Source organism: Sarcophilus harrisii, chromosome 1 (assembly GCF_902635505.1).
Source record: "Sarcophilus harrisii chromosome 1, mSarHar1.11, whole genome shotgun sequence".
NCBI classification, from domain to species: domain Eukaryota; kingdom Metazoa; phylum Chordata; class Mammalia; order Dasyuromorphia; family Dasyuridae; genus Sarcophilus; species Sarcophilus harrisii.
The window spans coordinates 715968733-715980467 of NC_045426.1; the positions used below are offsets into that span (position 1 = coordinate 715968733).

Genomic DNA, 11735 nt, shown 5'->3' on the forward strand with positions numbered 1-11735 from the left:
CACTTGAGCCCAATTCCCCCTTTAAAAATTACTTGGGTGGCAAAATGGACCAGAGGCCAAGACAGAACTTGGGAAAGACACCAATCCTGCCCATTCCATCCAAGGCAAAGCTCGCACACTGACGCTACCTTCAGTAGAGGAGAATAATATTAAGAGAGAGCATTTATGGAGGGCATTAAGGTTTACAAAGCACTTGTGATTTCATTGGATTCTCCAAACAGCTGAGAGAGGTAAGTGCTATTACTATCATAGATAAGGAAATAAAGATTGATTGACTTTCCCAGGGTCATCCAGTTAGTAAGCATCTTGGTCTGAATTTAAACTCAGGTCTTACTGATTCTAAGTCCAACTCTCTTGCCCACTGTAGCCCCACCTGCCTCTATGTGAAAAAAAAGATAATGGCAGATGGAAGGCATCCTTGCTTGCTGCTTAGTGGTCAATAAGGGGCTTGTTTCACCATCTTACCCAAAGCCCTTCAGTCTTCCATCACACATGTGCCTGGAAACCTTGGGAGTTTCTGGAGGAGCTCGGGCACTCTCTCATTGGTGTGACTGGCACATGCCCATCTCCATGTATGCTCCAGCCCCTGCCATGTAACTATAACAGGGTAGATGTATTTGTCCCCATCCTCACAAGTACTTAGAAATGCCAATGATGTGGGAGACATGATGCTGGATCTTGAGGTGGGGAACAGGGGAATCAAATCCAAGCACCCTAACTAAGCCAGGAGGGAGGGTTGGGGAACCTTCTACTAGGAAGGCGAGTCTCAGAGACTGGAAGTCTCAGAGAGTTCAGTCTCCCTTTCTGTATTAAATCCAACTCTTCAGAAACTGAATATTTAGTTATGTTAGAGAACTGGCACCTGACCTTCATTAAAGATGATGGGATTGGAGGACTAATCACTATTAACAGTGATGATGCTAGATCCTCTCCCTCCCCCACCCCCAAGGTTATCTTTCATCTAGTCTGCATAAATCTTGAATGTACTTAATTACTTACATGTCATTTTCCCCACTGGAATATAAACCCTTGAAGAAAATAATGGCTTTTGCCACTCTTTGTATACCCAGTTCAGCACTATGCCTGGCAGTTAATAAGTGTTTCATGAATGCTTGTTGACTGAATGATAATGAAGAAATAGGGAGATAAAAGCCCGAATTCTCTCTTTTTAGGATCAGGCCTCTGTAGGGCCCCAGAACCCAGAACCCTTTGGAGGAGGACGCATTCTCTGGGTTCCCCCAAAATGTTGCCCATGGTCTAGCAGAGAAAAACAAAAAAGGGAGCAAGGAACTTGAGATTTCATATCAGATGCACCTAGCCTCCATGTGTAAATAATCAACTTACTGACTACTACTGTGCTGGGGTTAGTGGCTGAGGGGAAGGTGGGAGAGAAATCCCCTTCTTTCTAAAAGTTCCAAGAGAACATTTCTAAGTCACATGGTAGAAAACAGGGAGAAAAAAAGGGAAGGGGGTGAGTGAAGAACAAGAGAGAGATAGAGACAGAGAGACCCAGAGAGAAACACAGAAGGTGTTTCTCCTTTTAAACCTTTGTGAGTAGGGAAACCTTCCTGCTTAGACAGGTTCAGTTCATGGTCCCTACTATAGTTGAACTGTATTTTCCTACGTCTGGTCACAAGAAAGAGCAAGAAAAGAGAGAGACTATCTCAGACTGGCCAATTTTAAAGACCAAATCTGCTCTGGCTATGCAGCCAATCAAAGGAGGCCATCCCTTCCATTCTGTAGGAAAAGGCCAGGATGCTTCCAAGTTAGAGGATTAAGGCAATCCTCTAATACATAAATTCCCTAAGGGCATGAAAGGTGTGCCCACTCTTGGGCTGATTGAAGCTGGGTGCAGCTGTGGAAGAAGGCTGGGAACCTAACCCCAACCCGAGGCTGGGAATGTTTTATAGCTACCCTGCTTCTAGAACCATACCAGCAAATATATTATTCTGGGAGCTTCTTGGGTATTCTGGCTGACTTATAAAAGGTGAATGTGCTAGAGAGGAATGGTTTTAGGAGTGTGGACCCATGAAGTCATACTCAAACTGGGACTAAGGATGCTTAGGGCAAGTAGTAGATACAGTCATGGAAGGAGCAAGGCGTGACTATGAGGAATAGCAAAAAGCTACTGGGGAGTAGAAAAAGCCTTATGGCAAGAAGTGGTTGGCAACTCATCCTCGGAATGTCCAGTTTCATTCATTCCTATTGTGTTGGGTGATACTGAAAAATATAATACAATAAAGCACTTACCCAGCTTTATTCATTTATTCATGGAGGGCATTGGCCCATGGATCAGTCTCTGCCTCTGGTGACAGTCATCAGAAAAAAGGAAAATCCCAGAAGACTAGAAAGATTATATTGGAGTACAAAGCACACACATTTCTCCAGCTGAGGTTTAGTTGGGGTTCAACTATTCTTCCTCACCACTATAGTTCTGATCTAAAAAAATTTGTTTTGCTAAGAGTTGGTTTTATGAAAAAAAACCCCAACAAAATAGATAAACCTTTAGCTAATTTGATTAGAAAAAGGAAAGAAGAAAATCAAATTGTTAATTTCAAAAATGAAAAGAAAGAACTTTCCGCCAATTAAGAAGAAATCAGAGCAATAATTAGCAGTTATTTTGCCCAATTATATGCCAATAAATTTGATAACCTAAGTGAAATGGAGGAATACCTACAAAATATAGATTGCCCAGGTTAACAGAAGAGGAAATAAATTATTTAAATAGTTTCATTTTAGAAAAAGAAATAGAACAAACTATTAATCAACCCCCTAAGAAAAAAATCTCCAGGGCCAGATAGATTTACATGTGAATTCTACCAAACATTTAAAGAACAATTAATTCCAATACTAGGCAAACTATTTGAAAAAATAGGAGAAGAAGGAGTCCTACCAAATTCCTTTTATGACACAGATACAGTGTTGATACCTAAACCAGGTAGGATGAAAACAGAGAAAGAAAATTATAGACCAGTTTCCCTAATGAATATTGATGCAAAAATCTTAAATAAAATATTAGCAATGAGATTACAGAAAGTCAACCCCAGGCTAATACACCATGACCAAGTAGGATTTATACCAGGAATGCAGGGTTGGTTCAATATTAGGAAAATTATTAGCATAGTCAACTATATCAATAACCAAACTAACAAAAATCATATGATTATCTCAATAGATTCAAAAAAGCATTCGATAAAATCTAACACTCATTCCTTTTAAAAACTTGAGAGAGTATAGGAATAAATGGACTTTTCTTTAAAATGATCAGTAGTATCTAAAACCATCAGCATGCATCATATGTAATAGGGACAAACTAGAACCATTCCAAATAAGATTAGGGGTGAAACAAGGTTGTCCACTATCACCATTACTATTCAACATTCTATTAGAGATGTTAGCTTTGGCAATAAGAGAAGAAAAAGAGATTAAAGGAATTAGAGTAAATTATCACTCTTTGTAGGTGATATGATGGTATTCTTAGAGAATCCTAGTACTAAAAAACTACTAGAAACAATTCACAACTTTAGCAAAGTTACAGGATACAAAATAAATTCACAGAAATCATCAGCATTTTTATATATTATCAACAAAGTCCCGCAGCAAGAGATACAAAGAGAAATTCCATTCAAAATAACTGTAGATGGTATGAAATATTTGGGAATCTATCTTCCAAGGGAAAGTCAGGGACTATATGAACACAACTACAAAACACTTTCCAACAAATAAAGTCAGATCTAATCAGTTGAAAAAATATCAAATGCTCATGGGTAAATTGAGTGAATATAATAAAAATGACAATATTACCTAAATTAATCTACTTATTTAATGCCATACCAATCAAACTCCCAAGAAATTATTTTACAAATTTAGAAAAAATAATAACACAGTTCATCTGGAAGGACAAAAGATCAAGAATTTCAAGGGAATTGATGAAAAAAGAAATGCCAATGAAGGTGGCCTAGCTGTGCCAGACCTAAAATTATATTATAAAGCATTTAGGGTTAGGGTGTTTTTGTTTTAGTTTTTGTTTTTACCATAGTCCATCCCTCCAACAGCCTGAGAGACAGTGAACTGACCCCCTATTTAAAAAGTTTGAGGATACTGCGATGAACTCAGGGATGTATAGACAGCTTTTTCAAGAAGTTTCATTGTGAAATAGATGAGCTTTAAAAAAGTTTTATTGATGCCTTTAGTTTTAGTGTTCTATGTCCCTGAGCAAATCACTGAACCTCTTTCAGCCTCAGTATCCTCATCCATAAATCGGGGATAATAATAGTGCCTGGGACCCAGAGTTGTTGTGAACATCAAGTGAGAAAATGTGAAGGGCTTTGCAAACCCTGAAGCACAACAGAGACGCTAGTTACTACTGCTAGCTAGAATCCCTTTTACAACATGTTCTAGAGTTTTTCCAGAAAAAAATCCAAGCTCATAGATTCTTCACTTATAGATCATTTTTAATTTAAAAAAACATTTCCTTGCTATTCTTTTTCAAGGTTGTCATGTCCCAGACTCCTTATCCCTCTCCTCCCTAAAACCTTCCCTTGGAACAAAGAATTACAGTTAATAAACTGCCTATTTCTGGCATGAAATTCCTTTCTCTGGCCAGGTGGTTCCCCACCCCTGGGCTTCCTAGAGGGCAGCCTTCTCTCTGCCAGTCCCGCAAGGTCCTGATAGGTCACTGCATTGATCATAGTGATCCTTGAATGACTTCCAGGGTAGTTTTCCTTTACCTTATTATTGTCATTATGTAGGTGGTTCGCCTGGCCCTTTGCCTACTTGTGTCTGGATCCATTTACCCAGGTCCTTCTAGGGTTCCTGTGGGGTTGTGAAAAAGGCACCAGCTCTGGAGTAGAAAGACCTAGTTATCCTGCCTTTTAGCAAGTAACTTAATCTGTGGGTCTCAGTTTCCTCATCTGTAAAATGGGCCTGAGGTCCTTTTGTTTGAAAGTTTTAATGCTGCCTGTTACATCCATTTCATTGCCAGATATTCCTCATCCCCAATCAATACGTCTTTTCTTGGAACAAAAATTTAATATTTCAGAACAAACCAAAAAGCTCACTAAACAGTTCAGTAAAACCAACCCCCACGCTTGACCAGCAGCACTGTGAGGACCCACAGGGATGCATTGCTGGGTGACTGCTGGCCGCTGGCCTTGTTCCTGAAGTACCCAACCATCTATGACTCCCACAGCTGCAACCTTGGCCTTGAGTGTGACTTGGGAAAAAAAGTATCCGGGAGATCAGCACACTATCTGGGGGAGGAGGGCTTTGTTGTTCTGCCTCAAGGCTGTCCCTCCCTATCAGCAATGGCCAACATTGAAACAGCAGCTCCTCTGGATACTTTGTTTTCCCTCCCGAGGCAGGTTTTTGCCTCTGACATTGCCTTTGACAATGTTGCTCTTGCTTTATACTCCTCCATCTTCAAAGTTGTGACAATGCTGGCTTTCCTAGCTTCTAGCAATATGCTCGGCATTGAGCCTTCCCGTCCCATGCTGGCTGTCCCCAGGATCAACTGGGGAATGGTGAGAGTGTGCTAGAGCCAGATGGTTCTGCTCCTGACGGTGGGACCATTGCTACATTTAGAGCATTTCCACCTGGGAAACTGGCAAACTATAAATTAGGATTTGATTTGTATTTTGAGGGATTGTCTACACTTAAATTGATAAAATGTCCCATGTACACTCTGTTTTGGTGCGTTGTTTGTTAAACATTTTTTCCAGCACGTATCTGAGCTCCTGTCACCATTCTCCCCAGCTGAGCCAGCAGGCTTCAGCACTGTTCTGCTGGCTGATGGAGACCTAACTTGGGACACAAACCTGAGGAGTGCCCCAGCTCATCCTCGGCTCCCTAAGACTTCCCTAAAACCTACTAAGTTTTGTGCATGTGCATCATTTTTTCCCCACTATGTGCAGTAATTAGGACACCACAAGATCACTCATTCAGAAACCTCTTACAGTTAAATGTAGGGAATAAAATGAATAGGCAAATCACTTGACTTCCTGGGACTCAGTTTCTTCATCTGTAAAAATGAGGGGGTTGGATTAAATGGCTCCCAAAGCTATGATCCCTAAGAAAGTTCTCAAAGAAGAATCTGATCACTTCTGCTCCCCAATTATTTTCTACAGATTCCCAAATAACCTCAACTCATTTGGGAAAAGGAATAACCCTAAAAACAGACTCCAACTCCCCAAAGGGAGAGGGAGTTTTCCTTTTGGTGACTAAAGTCTCTGGGAAGCCTATCTACAATCAGTTCCTCTACTTTCCTTTTTCTCACTCTATTCTTATCTCTCTATAGTCTGGCTTCTGATCTCATCATGCAACTGTCAAACACGACCTTTTCTCCATACCCTACCCACCTCTCTTTTCCTGGCTCCTTGTCCAGGTCATGCTCATTAATGGTGGGTATCCCATAGGGCTCTTTCTCAGGCCAACTCTCATGGACTCACTCATCATCCCTATGTTGATGAGTCTTAAATTTATTTCTCTAATGGCCAAGCTCTCTGCTGACCTCCAATATCACATCTCCCACTCTAGCAGATATTCAAATTGGATGTACTATACACATCTTAAACTCAACAACTTGATCTTTTCCCCACAATTCTTCCCGCTTCCATGTTTTCTATTATTGCCCAAGACGTTGCCATCCTGCCAGTGACTCCAGCTTACAACCAAGGTGTCTCTCAACTCCTCAATTTCCCTCCCCCCTAATATCCAATCTGTTGACAAGGATCGTCAATCTTACCATGGAACTTTTCTCCTTCTCTGTTCTGATCAGTCCTTTGTTGCCTCATGCTTGGACTATCATAATAATAACTCATGTTTAAACAGCATCTTACTTTGTGACAGGCACTGTGTTAAGTATTTTATAAATATTATCTCAGTTAATATTCACAACAATCCTGGGAGGCAGACACTGTGATTAATCCATTTTACAGATGGGAGGCAGACACTGTTATTAACCCAATTTATAGATTTACAGAAGTTGTGACTTGCCTAGCATTACACAGCTACTAAGGGTTCAAAGAATGTTTATTGACCAAATTTTGGTTACATCTGAATGGACAATCTGGAGAGAACTTGTCTGCTTATTCATGACAGACTAGACAGACAATGAATCTGGTCCACTCTTGAAAAGGAAGAGAACGTACTTGACTGATTTTGAGAAACTGCAAGTCACTCTTACCGACAAAAGAACAAGAGTTAAAGAGAAGGAAATTAAAAGGCTCATGGAAGGAAGGAGCAGAATAGCATGTAACCATTGTGGAAGTACGGAACAAGAGCAAAGATGTCAATGCAGATTTATTCAACAGAAAGAGAAGATGGCCTGGTCACTACTCAGTGAAAATGAAGGACAATAGGAGGCTGGGTGGTTAGAACACTCCACTGGTTAGGCCCTAAGAAGCCTCTGGCACTGTGGGTGAAATGTCTGTGCTGAACTTTGGAGAGTATATAGATGAGAGCCCCACACACTGGGCAGCCAGCGAAGTATTGGATCTTTGGGGGGATTTGCCGATGATGAGATCACAGTGCAATGGAGTATGCGTGTATAATTTTTAGAAATAATTTATGTAATAAAACATACTAAACAGGATTTTTAAAAGATAAGAATAAGATAAAATAATAGTTGATCATAAGGCAGCCATTGGAGTTTACTGAAGAAGGTCAGACTTGCATCTTAGAAATTTTGGTAGCTTTATGCAAGAAAGATTGGAATGGGGAGAGACCCAAAGCAGGAGAATCATTTGTCTGGTCAAGAAGTGTGGAAGACCTGGTCTAGGGTGATGGCTCTTCAAACAAAGAAAAGGGGACATCTGAGACAGGAGAAGGGTGAAGTCAGAACCAACAAGACATAGTAACTAGGGTATATATAGGGAAAAGAGCAAGGAGTTGAGATTGACACTTGGAAAAAAATAATTCATTTGAACCCCTACTCTATTTCAAACAGTATTAATCAATTTGATAGAATTGTATCAAAGTTCTGTTTATGAGGCCTCAGAACTGTGAGCTGCAGTTCTAGGTTTGCTTGCTTAACTATAGGAAGTTAAAGACCCTCCCCTCTCATTTTGTCTTGTCTTTGTGACCAAAGCTCAATGTGACAGAGATCACAATTACATGGAAAGTCCCCCAAAATATTTTTGTACTTCTGGACCAATCACTTATTCAATAGGAGCAGGTGACCATTTTAAAGACCATTGATCATCTTATGACCACTTAGGACACTCACTGTGATAGCTTCACCCAAGCTATCTGCTTATCGAAGAATGGGAAGGAAGGGGTGAAAAAGAAGAGTTACCCTACGGATATTCATATTTTAACCTATATGTTAACCAATAAAATTGATGTTCCATATTTAATTTTACACTATAAAAGTATAGTCCTAAGGGGAGGAGGCATCTCAGATGGTGAGGAAGATCTAAGATCCTCTTCATTAGATGGGATCATGGGCACTTTGTTCAAGTGCCATTGGCTCAGACCTCTGACTCAGTCTTGATTATCTTGAGTGGGATAACTTTAATCCCCATGCACTGATGTGGATGTGAGTGACTGGAATGATAATGGGGCCTTTAGCAGTAATGGGAAAATTTGGAAGAAGAGTAGAAAAGATAATTTAATATTTGCATGAAATCACAATCACCATCTATCCATGTCTGTTTTCCCTGTGTGACATCCTGGGTCCTAGTAAAAATTTAAGGAGGAGAAGCTGGTATCTTACTTGCTGGTCAATGGCCCACCCCCCTGCAATAGTGACTGTTATAGCCATGAGGTGGGGCAGGGGCTGGAGATAGGATTTTCCAGTGGAACCCTGGGAAGCTGCTGCTATACATGTAGGAGACCATAGGGGCTAATGCCTGGCTCAGAAGAAGATTAAGAACTTGCCCAATGGAGGCAGGGAACTGCAGATTGTTGCCAGATTGGAGTTGGTATGGTTAGGTTGGAGAAAAGCCCTGTGCCAACGTAGGGAGAGAAGGATATAGGGACAGAGAGAGATCTCTTCTTTGGGAACTCTCTGATAGGTAGGGACAAGGCTCTGAATTATCCTGGAAGGATTTCTCACACTTCCAATACTTTCAAAGTATCTTTTCAGCAGATTCAGTCGTGATTGCCTGGGTTTGTATACAGTTTTGAGTTCCTATGAAAAACCCATTCTGCTCCTTCCTAAGATGAGCCTTTTAATTTCCTTCTCTTTACTCTTGTTCTTTTGTCAGTAACTTGCAGTTTCTCAAAAATCAATCAAGTATGTTCTTTTCTTTTTCACTCCCTTCCTTCCCCTTCTTCGATAAGCAGATCACACACCTCTTGGAGCCAGTCCATGGCCTCCCTGGTTCCATGGCTTCCCTGGGGCAACATCACAGACTCAGGTAGCTCCTGCTTGGAGACCAGCTCTGTCAGCAATTAAAGATCATCTCTTTAACCAACTAAGTGGAAAAACCAGTTTCCTTGCATTTTTAGGGAGAACTCTGCAGATAATATTTCTATCAGACTGGATGACTCCATTCTGATTCATTTCAGGGACTTGTCAATTCCTTAGAAAGGGGTCACTGGAGCTCTTTCCTACATTTTTCAGGTTGCTCAATACTTTCCTGGGGGCCCCTTCTCTTCGACTGAGGTGCTTGGCTGTAAAGTATCAGCTTCCTTCCACTCATAGCCACCAGAAGAGGTAAGACTGTCTTATTTCCATTCTAGAGCTGAGGAAACGCTCTCTGAGACATGAAGTGACTTTTCCATAGTCAGCACAGCTAGTGAGGGCCAGGGGCAGCTCGTTCTGCTGAGACTTGCCTCTTCTGATCAGAAGGCTTGTTTCCAGGAAGTTCTCAGCACATCCTGCACCAGAGATAGCCAGGATTCTCCCTTTCTCTTCTTTGGGAACTCTCTGATAGGTAGGGAGAGTCATGCCTTCTGGTGGAAGGCGTTCTCCCACCTCGACTACATTCGATCTTCAGGAAGGCTCTGAGTTATCCTGGAAGGATTTCTCATGCTTCCAATACTTTCAAAGTATCTTTTCAGCAGATTCAGTTATGATTGCCTAGGTCTGTATACAGTTTTGAGCTCCTATGAAGAGGCGAGATTGAGAAATTGGATCCAATTCAATAAGCATTTGTTAAGTCCCAAAAGCACTGTGCTAAACCCTGGGGAACAAAAAAGAGGCAAAAGACAGTTCCTGCCCTCAAGGACATTACAGTCTACCTGCAACAAGCAAACACACAGGACTTCATGCAGGATAAATAGGAAATAGTCAAGAGTGGGGGGGAGTACAGTTCAGAGGGGTTGGGGAAGACTTTCAGTAAAAGCAGGGATTTTACTTAGAACTAGAAACAAGCTAAAGAGGGCAATATTTGGGATGGGGGCGGGAGACAATTGTTTGGGACAAAAAGACCTCCCCAAATTGACTACTCAGAGATCACTCATAGAAAGCAGAATTATTTATTAGAATCCCGAGAAGGCCGACCCCACCCTGGTCTGTGAGCCAAATGCCCAGCAGGAAGGGGCCCCTCCCTTGACAATGTTCACGGTATTTATACATTTCAGACACAGAACCCCAAGATCCTGCCCTCTGTATGTTGTGATTGGTCACATAAGTCTGTATTCCCCTCCTTGGTCAGTGGGAGGCAGTAGACAAGGTGCCGGACAGCCTCTTCGGCCGCACAAACTTTTTTAATCCTTTCTTTGGACAATGGAATGTAGTCCAGGCCTTATCTAAATCACATGACTCCCGAGAAGCCAAAACTGAGGCCTTAAGGCTTCAGTCAATGTAGCTATTAACAGTCTCTGATCAATATGTGCTAAATCTCTAAGTTCTTTTCCTTTCCACACACAATTCCTGGCCTGGAAGACACTGAGAAATGCGGGACGGAGCGTCTTGTTGGCAGGACAGCCAAGAGGCCAGGGTCAGTAGGTGATGGGGAGTAGGCTGGAAGAGAAGTGGGGGGGAGGGGGTTAGATTATGAAGGGCTTTGAACGCCGAGCAGCATTTTGAAAGTGTTCTCGGAGCCAGGAGGGAGCCACTGGGTTTTGTTTTGTTTTTTTTGAACATGATCCAACCTGTGCCTTCCGAAAATGACTTTAGTAACTAGAGGGCACATTGCAGTGCGGGAGACACTTGAGGCCGGCAGACGGCCCCGCCCCACCTCACCCGGACCCCACCACAGCGATAACTATCTGGGAGCCTCTGAGGGGCATCAGGAGTCAGAGAGCTGAACTGGCACCTGACCCATCCTGTGAAGTCCCGCTAGCTCCCCGGAGGCTTCAGGATCAGCCCCCCGAGGCTTCAGGATCAGCCCCCCGAGGCTTCAGGATCAGCCCGAGTCAGGGTAAGTAAAAGTCCTTGGTCTTTAGGGGCAGAAGGGCAGGAGATGGACGAAACTGCCAGGAGTTTTGCCGAGGACCCCTCCTTGATTCTAGAGTCCAGAATCTCCACACTTTTCTCCTCTCCATCCAGCCTCCACGTGAGGTTCTCTGCCTCTCTCACTCCATCCCTCATCCTTCCCCACGTTCAGGCTTGCAGAGATTGGGGAGGAAGGGACTGAGACTAAGGGCGACTGGGAAAGGTTTTCTGCCGAGGGTGGGGGCTTAGGGAAGCCAGGACGCACAGCGTTCCTGGAGGCTGGAGGGGTTGGGCTTGGGGGAGAGGGCTTTGAATACCGAATGGAAAGTTTCCATTTGGGGGAGGAGGGGGAGGAGGGAAGAGGCAGCCACCCACACTTGAGGGAAATCGTTCGGGAGTGGGAGGAGCCTTG

The 11735-nt window shown here is 42.6% G+C and overlaps 1 protein-coding gene across 1 annotated transcript in view; it reads right to left on the minus strand.

Annotated features, from left to right (window-relative positions):
* Positions 1 to 11735, minus strand: part of LOC100928103 (vomeronasal type-2 receptor 26-like) — a 441302-nt gene that overhangs the window by 136182 nt on the left and 293385 nt on the right.